Source organism: Rhinolophus sinicus, chromosome 4 (assembly GCF_057876585.1).
Source record: "Rhinolophus sinicus isolate RSI-liver-muscle chromosome 4, RSI-T2T, whole genome shotgun sequence".
In the NCBI taxonomy this organism is placed as follows: Eukaryota; Metazoa; Chordata; class Mammalia; order Chiroptera; family Rhinolophidae; genus Rhinolophus; species Rhinolophus sinicus.
In genome coordinates, this window is record NC_142504.1 from 60,255,851 (window position 1) to 60,270,086 (window position 14,236).

General features: G+C 42.0%; 1 long non-coding RNA gene across 1 annotated transcript; it reads left to right on the forward strand.

Annotated features, from left to right (window-relative positions):
• The first annotated feature begins 1,698 nt into the window (after positions 1-1,698).
• LOC141573177 (uncharacterized) lies at positions 1,699-10,954 on the forward strand. The gene is made up of 4 exons (XR_012498839.2): positions 1,699-1,798; positions 6,004-6,095; positions 7,897-8,078; positions 10,686-10,954. It is a non-coding gene; the product is annotated as an uncharacterized LOC141573177 (long non-coding RNA).
• Positions 10,955-14,236: the final 3,282 nt, after the last annotated feature.

The following is a 14,236-nucleotide window of genomic DNA, read 5'->3' on the forward strand; positions in this document are numbered from 1 at the left end:
AGAGAACATTTGAGGGTACCTAACACAGTGCTTGGAGATGATAGAAGCTTGATATATGCTTATTAAGTATGTATTTTATTTTGGTGGTTTAAGATGTTACTAGGTCATGTGTTCCTCTAATCTGAGGGGACACCCAGTGCTCCAATTACAACAGGTATAAGGCTGCTGGCTATATGAAAACAACTCCATTTAACACCCCCAAAAGAAATTCTAAATATTACCACCTCTTATAATAGCTTTGCCTGATAGTGGCTCCCTTCCTATGAGGTTGCCAACTCTTCATGATCTCAGGTGCCTGTGCTACTTCATTACACAGTGCCATTTTTGGCACTACAACAATGCTCCTGCTGTTCTGGTTTAATTTCTAAACTCTCCTATGTTTACAGGAGATTTTTAGCTGAAGAGGTAGAACCACACGTTGTTTCTAATATTTTTGAACTCAGTCTTCGTGATCTGCTTCAGGTGCCAGAACTGAAGGAATTTTGTCTCTTCCAGCATTTTGTTCTTTGTCACATGCCCAGGTCCTCCCTCTCATCTTATGTCTTCTGAACGCAGAGGGGCAGTGGCCTAAGATGTGGATTGGTGCACATCTATCTGTGTAGCTTCAAATTTGTTTGTTCTTTTGTTGACATACAAGGTCTGATAATTAAGTTTACAAACTTGTTTCAACAATGTTGCTAAACTTTTTTGATATCAGAGGGATTATTCATTATGAATTTGTACCAACTGGACAAACATATAACCAAGTTTACTATATGGAAGTGCTGAAAAGGCTGCATGAAAAAGTTAGACGAAAATGACCTGAACTTTTCGCCAACAATTCATGGCTCTTGCATCATGACAATGCACCAGCTCACACAGCACTGTCTGTGGGGGAGTTTTTAGCCAGTAAACAAATAACTGTATGGAACACCCTCCTTACTCACCTGAGCCCCCAATGACTTCTTCCTTTACCCAAAGATAAAGGAAATATTGAAAGATATTTTGATGACATTCAGGACATCAAGGGTAATATGACGACAGCTCTGATGGCCATTCCAGAAGAAGAGTTCCAAAATTGCTTTGAAGGGTGGACTAGGTGCTGGTGTCAGTGCATAGCTTTCCAAGGGAGCACTTCGAAGGTGACTATAGTGGCATTCAGCAATGAGGTATGTAGCACTTTTTCTAGGATGAGTTTACAAACTTAATTGTCCGACCTTGTATTATACATATACTAAGGCAGGAAAGAACAAAGAGGTTTTAAAGATTTTAAAGATTTCCTGCTGGGATAGCAAATATCATACTAGTTCAAATATCATACTAGTCAGAGCAAGTAAGTAATGCTAGCTGCTGTAAGAGATGAAACTCAAATCTTGGTGGCTTAAGGAAATAAGAGGCTGTTTGTCATTTTCTTCACAGCCCAATGCAAGTTGTTGGTTGTGGGGTTTCTCTGCTCCAGGCAGTCATGTAGGAACCCAGATTTTTTCCATCGTGTGGCTCCACACCATCTTCTAGGAATTCTCCACTCTTCACCTGGGTGGCAAACAGGGGAATTGAGAGGGAGAGAGAGAGAGAGAGAAAGAGAGAGAGAGAGAGAGAGAGAGAGAGAGAGAGAGAGAGAGAGAGAGAGAGAGAATCCAGGCCTGGCTGGGGCACAGATCGCTTTCCTCCATATTCTATTGGCCAAAACTCAGCCAAATGAGCCCTTTGAGGGTGTCTGGGAAATGTAATCTATCAGTATTCCCAGGAGTGCTGGCAATCTCTCCCTTCCACAAACATGGCTTTAATCACGTACACAGTTTTGTCCCATGCTTCACAGGTAGGTGAGCCAGGGGTGGTTTGAAAACCATAAGGAATGTATTTGTTCTTACATGTTCTTAGGAGGACACTTTGCCTTATGTTACTTTGCCAGAGTGTCATTTAATTCCCAAAACCTGAGAGGGACCAAAGAGGTGGTTTCTTAGTAATTGTGTGGTTTCCTTTTTTTACATCTAGATCTCTAATCCGTTTGGAATTTGTTCTTGGGTTAGGTCGGAGGTAAAAATCTAATGTTATCTTTTTAAGCAACTAACCAGTTGTCCAGGGCTATTTTTCAAAAAGTTCAACTTTGCCCCAGTGATTTGAGATGCCACCTTTATCAAATGACACATTCCTACATGTGCCCATGTCTATTTTTGGACTTTCTGTTTTTTTCCACTAATCCGCTGGTCTGTTAATGTGCCACGCCTTCTAAAAAGGTATGCTTTAATGTCTGGCAAGGCATTTTTGCCTCTCAGACAGTAAATGCTGTTCATGCATTTTTAAAATTAAGAGTTTTAGTATCGGTTGTCTAACTCCACAAATAAAACTGTTGTTATTTTTACTAGGATTTTTAAAACTTTATAGATTAATTTAAGGAAAACTGACATATTTAATATGTTGTCATCCTATCCAAAAACAAAGACTGCTTTTCCATTTGTTCACATCTCTTTTCTGTGTCTTTCAGAGGAGTTTTATAAGGGTTTGTATATTTCTTGTTAAGTTTTTATTTTATCTTCTTGTTACTATAAAAAAGGATTTTTTTCTTCCTCAATATCCTCTAACTGATATATATATATATATAACATTTATATATCTATTTATTTATATAACATTTATATATATTTAAAGTCTATTAATTTCTATATTCTAATTTTATAGCTTGCTATCTTATGGATTTTTTTTTAACATCAGTATTTCTCAACCTATGAGGTTCTAAGGGCTATGTAAAGAATCTTTTTTTTTTTTTAAAGATTTTATTGGGGACGGGGAACAGGCCTTTATTAGGGAACAGTGTGTACTTCCCGGACTTTTCCAAGTCAAGTTGTTGTTCTTTCAGTCTTAGTTGTGGAGGGCGCAGCTCAGCTCCAGGTCCAGTTGCGGTTGTTAGTTGCAAGGGTTGCAGCCCACCATCCCTTGCAGGAGTCGAACCAGCAATCCCTTGTGGTTGAGAGGACCTGCTCCAACCAACTGAGCCATCCGGGAGCTCAGCCGCAGCTCATTGACTTCATTCTAGTTGCAGAGGGCGCAGCTGCTGGCCCATGTGGGAATCGACCCAGCAGCCCGTTCGCCCAGAGTTCGTGCTCTAACCAACTGAGCCACCCTTCCGCCCAAGAATTTTTTCAAATAAGGATGCTGAGACTCCCTCCCCTATCCAAGCTCACAAGAAAATGTCAGGGAAGGAGGAGAAATTTGGTGGTGCTCTGCTTGTCTGGCCCAAATCCATTGATTAAGCTCAGATCCACCAGTTAGAGAGGGTGGGCTGGGCGGAGCAATGGGCTGACCACCCTGTGCGTGATTGCATTTCCCCATGAGACTCAGGGAAAAACCACCTTTCAACAAGGGAAGCCCCTCTGGAACTGTGTGAGAATGGAATTGTGGGAAGCTGGCCGGGGGGTGCACGCAATTAAAGGAGAATGACTGCTCATTCCCACCAGTGAGGTTGGAGCTTTCCTTAGCCCTGACAACACTTTCACGGACTCAGCTGTCAGTTGTGGCCTGGCTAATACCGGCAGTACAAAATGATGTGCCGATGTTATTTAATTGTGCATTGCTCTGATACTAGTGATTTTGAGCATTTCTTCAATGTGCTTATTTGTGTTTTTAGGTTCTGTTTCTGTAAATTCTCTGATCATATGCTTTGCCCATTTTATTTTCTAAGTACAGTTATCCTTTTCCTGTTGATTTTAAAGAGTTCCTTGTACTTTTTACAAATTAATCCCTAATTTCTCTATGGCAAATATCTTTAACCTTTCTTTGTCTTCCCTTATTTGTTCTTGGTGTCCTTTGTTGAAAAGAAATCCTTAATTTTGGTGTAATCAAATCCTTTTTTTCCTTTCCCTGTGGTTTCTGTTTTTAAAATTTAAGTTAAGATGTTTTCCTCTTTACTTGAGTAACAGATGTTCTCCTGCACTTTCTTCTATTAACTTTTAAAGTTTTTCTTTCACTTTTGGGTCTATAATCCATGAGGTATTGGGTAGAGATTCAGCTTTGCTTTTCCAGTACCATTTACTAAACCCTCTGGCTACTTCTGGTTCTTACTCTTTTGTGGGGAGAAATCGGTGATCCAACTACATTTATATCTGCATTGAAAGTATTATAATTAATTGTACACATGTCCTTAAACTTAAGTCACTCCTAATGTTCTTTTGGTTCTTTTTAATTAATTACTGATTTAACAGTTCAAGCTCTTTTAGGTTTTGTGAGGTAACACCTGGTTCTTGATAGACTAGGGTTGCCAGATTTAGCAAATAAAAATACAAGATCCTCAGTTAAATTTGAATTTCAGAAAACAATGAATTTTTAGTATAAGCATGTCCCATGCAATACTTGGAACGTAATTATACTGAAAAGTTTCTCATTGCTTATCTGAAATGTAAATATAGCTGGGCATTCTGCCTCTTATTGGGCAACTCTGTGGTAGATCCAGCCCACAGGAACTTGTCCTGACTGAGTCTTCTTGCCCTCTCTCACCCCTCTGCTATTGTCCCCACTAGTAACAAGGTCATTGGTTAGACTCTACTCCTGGTTGACTTGTCTCAGTTCCTTACCTGAGTCTTTCTAAATAACATATCCTTAAATGAATAGGTCTGTGCTTCACCTAAGGGTTTAACTAGACTATTGCTTCTCAAGTGTCAGCATGCTTGTGAATCACCTGAGAACCTTCTTAAAATGCACACTTCAGTAGATCTGGGGTGGGGCCTGGAATCGTGTCTTTATAACCAGCTCTTAGGAGAGGTTGATGCTGCTGGTTTGTGGACAAACTTTGGTAATAAGGAAATAGGGGATCCTGTGCATGTCCCTAGAGGACCTGGGTATTAAACCATTAGGCGTTTGGGAACCAAAGTGAAGCCCAACTTGGCCTATCCATGCTCTTTTCCTCCATGCTAAAGCCTGAAAGGGATAGCTGCGTTAAAGGAAAAATAAGCTGCAGATCACATCTTGGAACTCCCCTGGAGTCTGCATGTATCCTTCTCCAATTGTTGAAAACGGATGTTGTCATCACATGATTTCTTGTATAAACAATCACTTGATCCTTTGTGACCTCCCTCCAACCCCCAACTTTCCTAGCTGTGATTATCCGTTTTCTTGTCCCTCTTTCTTGCTGGACTGTAAATCATGTGAGGGAAGGGATGGTGGTGTTTAGCTCCATAGTCCAGCATTCAGCACAATGTCTGGCATATAGCAGCTGCTTAATAAATGCACGTTGCATGAATGAAAGAATGGTGACTTCTAATTGTCAAGACTCTCCTTAAAACAATTTGTGTTGCACTTTTAAGAGCTCTCTGGGGCCGGCCCGGTGGCGCAGTCGGTTAGCGCTCCATGCTCCTAACTCCGAAGGCTGCCAGTTCGATTCCCACATGGGCCAGTGGGCTCTCAACCACAAGGTTGCCAGTTCAACTCCTCGAGTCCCGCAAGGGATGGTGGGCTCTGCCCCCTGCAACTAAGGTTGAATACAGCACCTTGAGCTGAGCTGCCTCCCGGATGGCTCAGTTGGTTGGAGTGCATCCTCTCAACCACAAGGTTGTCAGTTCGACTCCTGCAAGGGATGGTGGGCTGTGCCCCCTGCAACTAGCAACGGCAACTGGACCTGGAGCTGAGCTGTGCCCTCCACAACTAAGACTGAAAGAACAACAACTTGAAGCTGAACAGCACCCTCCACAACTGAGATTGAAAGGACAACAACTTGACTTGGAAAAAAAAAGGCCTGGAAGTACACAGTTTCCCCAATATATCCGTTCGTGGGCTTTACTGAGAGGATGAGTCCCTGAAAGTTTTCCTCTCTCATATTCTCATTTTTCTGTTTCCAAGTCATCAGCTATAGCATAGCACCCCCTACCCACACCCCCCAACACACACACTCTTAGGGACTTAAAATATGCCAATTACTTGGGTTGATATAATTCCTATTTCTCAGTCTTCCCACTGCTGAGCCTTCTCCAGGCCAGTCTAAAGAGATTACTTGATGCTACTCTACTCACAGCTCTTTCTTTCTCTTCTCCCCAGACTCCTCTACAGCATGCCCCTCAATTCCCACTCCCCATGTCTTCGACCTGCTAGGAATTTTTCCAATAGCTCTGAAAGGTTAAGTCAATAAAGTAAGTTGTATCTGTCAAGTTCTTTGATTGCAAACAACGGAAATCAAATCGTCTGACTTAAGCCAAAGGAGGCTTCATTGGAGGTCTGTTGTGTTGTTCATAGAATGCATTAGACTGCAGAGCAGACTTGGAAACAACAGAGTGGGGTCCAGGACATGTGCCAGACCTCCCACAGCTCAAACACACAGCCACCTTGCCCAGCAAGCAGAATTAGTAAGTGCCTCCTGTGCCTTTCATCTCATGTGCTCAAGAGTCAGCCAGGGAGAATCCAGTGGCCTTCTTTCGTCCCTGGGCCAATTGTTTAGCTGAGAGGAGCACTTTGATTGACAGTTGCTGCAAGAATTCACACAGTGGTGGAAAGTTCCTTAAAGGAAATATAGCTATTGTTAGAAAAAAGTTTTGCCTGGTGGTCAAAAAACAAAATCAGAGAAAACAAATGTCCACAAGGTCTCTTATGGATTTGAAGGAAATGAGGGGGAAATCAGACACAGACCTCTGGCAGTGTGTGGGTGAGAAATCTCAAGCATCCTAATTGCTGGTTTCCAATTGCTTTTTATACCTGAAACACCAGAATCCACTGGTAATGAAAGGAAATAGTATCAGAGATGCAAAAGGAGAGATCTGGACTGTTGTTCTAACTCAGATTTCATCATCCACTTACTGTGCAAGCCACCTTACCTCTCCGGTCTCAGTTTCTTCATCTAAAAAATGATGGTTTTAGACTAGATGATGTCTAGGACACCTTCCAGCTGTGAAATTCTCCCCAAGGCTTGACAGTTTTGCTTGATGTACAGAGAAATGTACATTTAACATTGTAGAAGGTAACATGATCTCGTAGGACAGAGGTTCTCAGGTGTGTGGTATTGACAAAGGCAGTTTGGAAGGGAGAGTAGATGCTGTTTTACAAATAATCATAATAATGTAGTTCACACATAAAGCATTTGCTATATGCCAAGCATTATTCTAAGCAATTTACTGTGTTAATTCATTTAATCCTCACAATTCTATGACACAGATTCTATTATTACCTCCATTTTACTGACAAGGAAACTGAGGCACAGAGAGGCTAAGTAACTTGCTCAAGGTCACAGAGTTTATAAGACCAAGAGCTGATTCAGACCCCTGGGTCTGTGCCCTTAACAACCACACCACATTGCCTCTCTGACCAAAACCAGCCAAATAAAAGCAGACCAGGGAAAAATAAAAGCTATTATTTAGAAAAGCTATTATTTACGTATTATGCTTCCTCCCCCTTCCACCTTGCCTAGAAATCTTGTCAGATTTCACCCTCATTTCCTTCGAATCCATAAGCGGGCTCTGTGAACATTTGTTATCTGGAAACATCTGTACAGATGTAGCAGTTTCTGCACTTAACTCTCACTGAACTTGCACCACCTAAACATAACCACTTCCTCATTTGCCTTCAAAGGCCAAACTCCAGTTTCAGGTCAGTGCAACTGTTTCAAGAGTAGTCAAAAGGATGTTTCTCAAAAAATAAAATAGAAAGATACACATGTGTGACCCACCACTATTACTTGCTAGCAGAGTCTATTTTATTTGCACCTACACCAGTGGACTATTTTTCAGCATGTATAACTTTTAACAGCTCCATTAACCAGATTAGTCAGTGGAATGTTTTCCTTTACCAGCTGAGTGCAAATCTCATTACAGTGATTGGGCCTAGTTACTAATTGATGACATTCTGGATTTGTCAAATGTATTTAAAGAAGGTGGTATGTGGGTGGGAACCTGTGTTTTCATCTTTGTAGATTTGATTGTACTTAATGGCCTTTCCCAATAGGCCAGACCCTGGTGCTTGACTACATAGCAAAAATAGCCATCCACAGAGCGATGTTTTTGAGAGCTGGGAAGACCCTTGGAAACCATCTGGGCCAGTCCTTTTCCTGACCCACAGGAAGCTGAAGACAAGTACCAGCTGGAATGGAAGGAGCCTGACCCAGGAAGTGCTGCCACAGGGTAAAGGTAGGGGGGCATGCCAATGTCCATCTCTCCCACCAGGATCTCCCTGCATGTCTCCCAACCACAGATAAGGCCACACCACTGACATTATGTCTTTGCCAGATCGATGTTCCACATACTCTGTTATTTACTTAATTGCTTTCTTTAAATCAACCCATATTTTATTTTAAACTTCAATTCATTTATTTTAAAAGTCTTTTTAAAAATAGAAAGTGAACATTTGCCACACATTTAAGATAACCCTACAAATAAATAAGAACAAAGCCGAGTGGTTAACATCTAGCAATGCATGGTCATCTTTATTAAAAAGGGATATGAGCAAACATTGGAGAGTGTTACAGACACCAATGAAGGCATTGCCTTTTACTCATCAGCAAGATGAAAGAGAACTGAAGAGGACTTCCTCACAGTGAAGCTGAGTGTGATTTAATTCCCTGGACATTGGATCCTTGCATCCATCTTTTTTAGAGACTTCAGTCCACACACCAGTCTGCAGCAAGGGAGAGAACACAGGAAGTGGAAGATGGGGCAAGGGTAGGTTCTGCGACTTCCCCATGTCTGGTCTTGGGCAAGTAAGGGGATGGGTGCAGTTTCCTCCGCTGTAAAAGTCCATATTAGAGCCCACCCACAGGGTCTGCTGACAATGGTGGCAGCACTCCCATCAGCACCTATTAATTTACTTCCCTGTTTTGATTCCAACTGATGTAACTTCTGCCGGAACCATACTAAAAGAATTTAGAATTCACTGTTTTCTCTTTCCTGCATGGTTCCTGGTGGTCAAGGAAAGCCAGGAAGGTGACTTTGACTGCCACACCCACCCTTCTGGTATAGTTGCTTCCAATGACTTTTACTGTGTCCTCATGGGAGAGTCAGGTGGAGCTGAGTCAACTCTCAGGAGCTTTTCTGCACCCACACATATTTTAGAACTTATACTCGCATTTAATACCCAGCAGTCCTTTCTCAACCATGGGCATTAGTGGCCCCAAATCTCCTATGCAGGAAGAATTTACAAAGAAGTAACTTGAGATTCTATGAGAAAAGTAAAGAAAGGGGGCTAGGCAGAAATGATCTGGAGAAAAATTAGAAACACATTTCAATAAGTCAGAACAACAGAATCAATATATCCTGTCACAGTAACATTGAGAATCTTTATGATCTTTTTAGTCACAGCATTGGGTACATCCTATTAATTTGTTTGTTCTGTTTGTTACTTGTAAATTCTTTTTTGTAAATAATATAGTACAGTGTTTCCACTTTCCTTTCTATTTCCATCCAAAATTTCAGTGATTTTTAAAAATTTTTAGATTTTGAACTGTTGCATTCCTCATCCTAGTTCCCACAGTGATTATGGATGAGTATAACTTGAAGGTCCAAGATAGCAAATGTTATGGTGACCAGCTGTATCAGTCAGCAATTGCTGCTTAGCAAGCCTCCCGAAAACTGAGTGGCTTAATACAACCATTTATTTAGCTCATGATGCTGGGCAGAACTGGGTGTTTCTTTCAGTCTCAACCGGACACCCTCAAGCATCTGCAGGCATCTGTAGGTCAACAGGGCACATGAAGATTGGCTGCTTGCTCAACTTTCTCCAAATTTCACATCCTCCTTGTGCCTCAGTCATTGCTTCATCAAGCTGGCCAGGCTGGTTCACGTAGCAGAAGAAAGTTAGAAAGAGAGGAATCATGTCAGACCTTTGACACCTAGGCTTTGATTGGGCATAGCGTCATTTCCTCCACATTCTATTGGCCAGAGCAAGTCACAGGGCCAGACCAGATTCAAGACAGGGGAATTAGACTCCATCTCTCGATGGAAAAAGCTGCAAAAACACAATGCAAAAATGGCATGGGGACAGAGAAGCCATTCACTGGGGCCATTGATGCAACAAACTTCACACCCCACTGAGACGTTTCTCAAGCTCTGTCCATAACACCCTCCCTCAACAGTCTGGTTCTGCCTCTTCAGGCCGCCTAACAACATGGAGCCACTAGGAATTCAGCTACTATCATTCCCATCTGATGTCCTTGCATGCTGCTTCTTCCTGTCCTCTCCACAGGTGTTCCCAGCATGCTCCACTCTCCTCAAACCTCAGAGCATCTCTGGAAGGCCACACAAGAACCTGCAGGGATGGTTGCCTCTGTTGACAGGAATAAGGGCAGGATGGGAAGCAGGCTCACAAATCACTTTTAACTTTTTGGTTCTCACTGGAATTTTTAACACATGCATACATTACCTTAACTTAATAATGGTAAAATTTTACTGCACCCTACCTACCAGGTGCCAGGCATTGTACTAAGTAATTATCTGCACTATCACATTCAGTCCCATGAACTAGACAGCAATCTGGATTATCCTCATTTTGTAGAGGCATACTGAGGGTCTATCAACTGCCCCAAATCACAGAGTTACAGTCAGCAGAGCCAGGATTTGAATGCAGGATGTCTGGCTCCAAAATCCATAGACTTCGCCACCATGCTTTACTGCCTCTTCTTCACAGAAAATGTCTTGAAGAAGTGTCTACACTTGCTCTCTCCACTTATTTTCCACTCACTTTATAACTCAGAGCAGGTTGTCTTCTATCCTGATTAATCCATGAACTGGGTTCTCTCCAAGGTCATAAATGAAAATGTCCTTCGATAGATGAATGGATGAAGAAGTTGTGGTATATATACACAATGGAATACTATTCGGCGGTAAGAAAAGATGATATAGGAACATTTGTGACAACATGGATGGATCTTAAGAGAGTAATGCTGAGTGAAATAAGTCAGACAGAAAAAGCAGAGAACCATGTGATTTCACTGATATGTGGTATATAAACCAAAAGCAACAAAAGAACAAGACAAACAAATGAGAAACAGAAACTCATAGACACAGACAATGGTTTGGTGGTTGCCAGAGGGTAAGGGGGGTGGGGGGTGGGGGGTGGGAGATGAGGGTAAGGGGGATCGAATATATGGTGATGGAAGGAGAACTGACTCTGGGTGATGAACACACAATGGGATTTATAGATGATGTAATACAGAATTGTACACCTGAAATCTATGTAATTTTACTAACAATTGTCACCTCAATAAATTTAATAAAAATAAATAAATAAATAAATGACCTCCTTTTTATTACATCTATTGGACAAATCTTAGTCCTCTTGTTTGACTTCTGGACAACATTAGATTCTGTTGGTCCTTTCTTACGACATGCTGTGCCTTTGGATTCTATGAAGTCATACCTCCCCGGTCTCCTCTGTCTCCAACACCTTTCAAACTCCCCTCCTCCTGCTCTTCCTCCTTCCTTTTGTCCTCACAAGGATCTCTCCTAGGCCCACTTATCCCTCCAATTCACATGTCCTGGGCAATTTAATGCACTCCCATAACATCAATCGCCAATTACTTCCTACTTTCATCTCTACCCTTAGTCTCACACTACACCTGCTACTGCCCATTGGGCCTCTACTTGGATGTCTCAGAGAACTCAAAAAGTCTAGAATTCCATCAAAACCTACTCTTCCTCCTTCCTGTTCTAACCCAGTAAAACAAACTAGAAACCCAAGTGTTAGGTTTTATGGAGGCAGGCCCAGTAGAAGGGTTGACAGATGGGCAGATAGATGCAGGTACCACCTGAAGGGGGTAGCCTCCACCCAACCACAGGGCAGACTGCTGCCAGGCAAAAAAGTGGCCCCTTGTTGCCAGGCCTTTTGGCCTTTCAGAGGAAATCCAGAAACCAGCACTGTTATGAGAAATATCCTGATTTTTAAATGCTGGCCACAAATTCAAATATTTTGAAAGCACTCCGTAGGCCAAGCTAAACCTCCTGCTGGTGAGATGCAGTGCAAAGGCTGCCAAGCCACACCTCCACCTGCCCACTCTTCTAGGGTGAGGGCACCCTCTCCCATGGATGTAGCACAATTTCTGGGCCAACTCCCATGTCTCCAGCTTGACCTCTCTCTTTGGTTCCAGATCCACAGATTCATCCTCCCTCGCAGGCACCTCATGCTCAACATGGTCAACACCATGGCACCGAGTGACCATATCTCTTTGCAATTTTAGACTAGGAATCTGAATTTGCATGCAAAAGCACCAATTTTGAAAATTACATGAAAAATTTTCGGATAAAAAGTACTTTTTCTTGGGTCAGATTTGACATCATGGCCATAAGCTGCCACCCCTGACTTAGTGCAAACTGACTGCCCCACAGACCTGTCTCTACTTATCTTGGCCAAGGTCCAGAGGGTATTCATATTTGCTTATGTCAGGTGAGGAGGCTGGTCAGCCAGGTAAAGTATCTCGCTGGGAAGTTACACAGCTAGTCAGGGGAGCATATTTCTGGGTCTTAGGTGTTTTTGCTCAACTTTTTTCCCCCTTAAGTTTGATTGTACAAAATCTTACTTCTTCTCTGTTGTTCATTTTATTTTGTTTTTTTAAATTAAATTTATTGGGGTGAAATTGGTTAATACAATTATATAGGTTTTAAGTGTACAATTCTATAGTACATCATCTGTATATTGCATTGTGTGTCCACCACCCAAAGTCAAAACTCCTTCTGTCACCATATATTTGACGCCCTTTACCCTCTTCTACCTGACCCCTCCCCCTTAGTCTCCGATAACCACTAAACTGTTGTCTGTGTCTATGAGTTTTTGCTTATTTGTTTGTCTTGTTCATTTGTTGCTTTCAGTTTTATATCCCACATATGAGTGAAGTCATATGGTGCTCAATTTTTTCTGTCTGACTTATTTTGCTTAGCATGATAATCTCAAGGCCCATCCATGTCGCAAATGGCAGTATTTCATCCTTTCTTATGGCTGATATGTTGTTTACTTTAAATACTATCTTCATTCCCAAGCTCTCCTTCTCTCACATCAGGAGTGATTTATAATTGGAATATACAACAACTACAATTGCTGTGATTGCAGAAAGCTGTAGAAGGTAATGCACACATACTAAAATTGCTAATGATAGAAACTCATAGTTATCTGATTGTCTCCTAGTCCTTTCCTTCTCCCTTCCTCCTCACAGGTATCTCAGTATCCATTCCCCTCAAACCTCAGAGCATCTCTGGAAGGCTACACAAGAACACCTGTGAGAGCTGAAAGATACCACTTTTATTTGAATTGCCACCTTGCTTTTTTATCCTTGGCAGTAGGGGCATATCCTGCTCACCACACTTTGATTGCTGATCATTGTTCCCAGAGTAATTCTGTCTAGAGCAGGCGTGTCCAAACTTTTTGCAACATTTTACACCAAGGGCCATATGCGGTAAAATACACAAACAGTCTTGAGGTGAAGTACATATTGCCTCACCTGGTTTATTTAAATAAACTAACTATATTTTTGGAATTTGCTGCGGGCCAATTAACAATGGATTGCAGGTGGCAGTTGGCCCACAGGCCGCAGTTTTGACACCCCTGGTCTAGAGGAACTGGGCCTAAGGTCGTTGTGGGTATACCGGCAGACAGAGACCACTGAAGTAAATAGGCAGACACAGAACTTCTGCATCTGAAAATGCAGAGGGGATGTGTTTCTCCCTACTCCTCTCAGAAGTACCACTAAAAGCCCTGGATATATAAAAGAAACAGAAGGAAACTGAAAGGTAGAAAGAAAAGGCAGACCAGCTAGGGACCTCAGACCCAAGGAACGATGTTGTAGTGAGTTCCCTGGGTTTTGTTTTACCTCATATAATCCAGACTTGGAGCTGAAAAAACCAGCAATCCAGAAATGCCATGGGCACAGACCAGACAATACCCAACAAAAGCCTGCTCTTTCCAGCCAAAGGAGAAGGAGAAGGAAAGCACAACAAGACAGAAAACTTTCAGACATTAACCTTTCTACACCAAACATCACAGGAAAAAAACCAACAAAACAAACAAACAAAAAACATGGCCCACACCTATTCCCACACAGGTTTAATGGGATACCTGGGCTTCTACCTCTACCTGGAAGGAATGAAGCAGCGCCTCCCCACCATGTTGCCCCCCAACTCCTGGCCTGGAGCAGAGGAGGCCAGCTAAAACAGAAGGTTTAAATAAGATCCAGAGTCTCACAACGTAACACAAAAATGCTCAGGTTTCAATAGAAAATCATATCTTACCAAGAATCAGAGAGATCTAAAATTGAATTTTAAAAAAATGACTAGATGCCAACAGACAGAACAGAGATTTTAAGCAA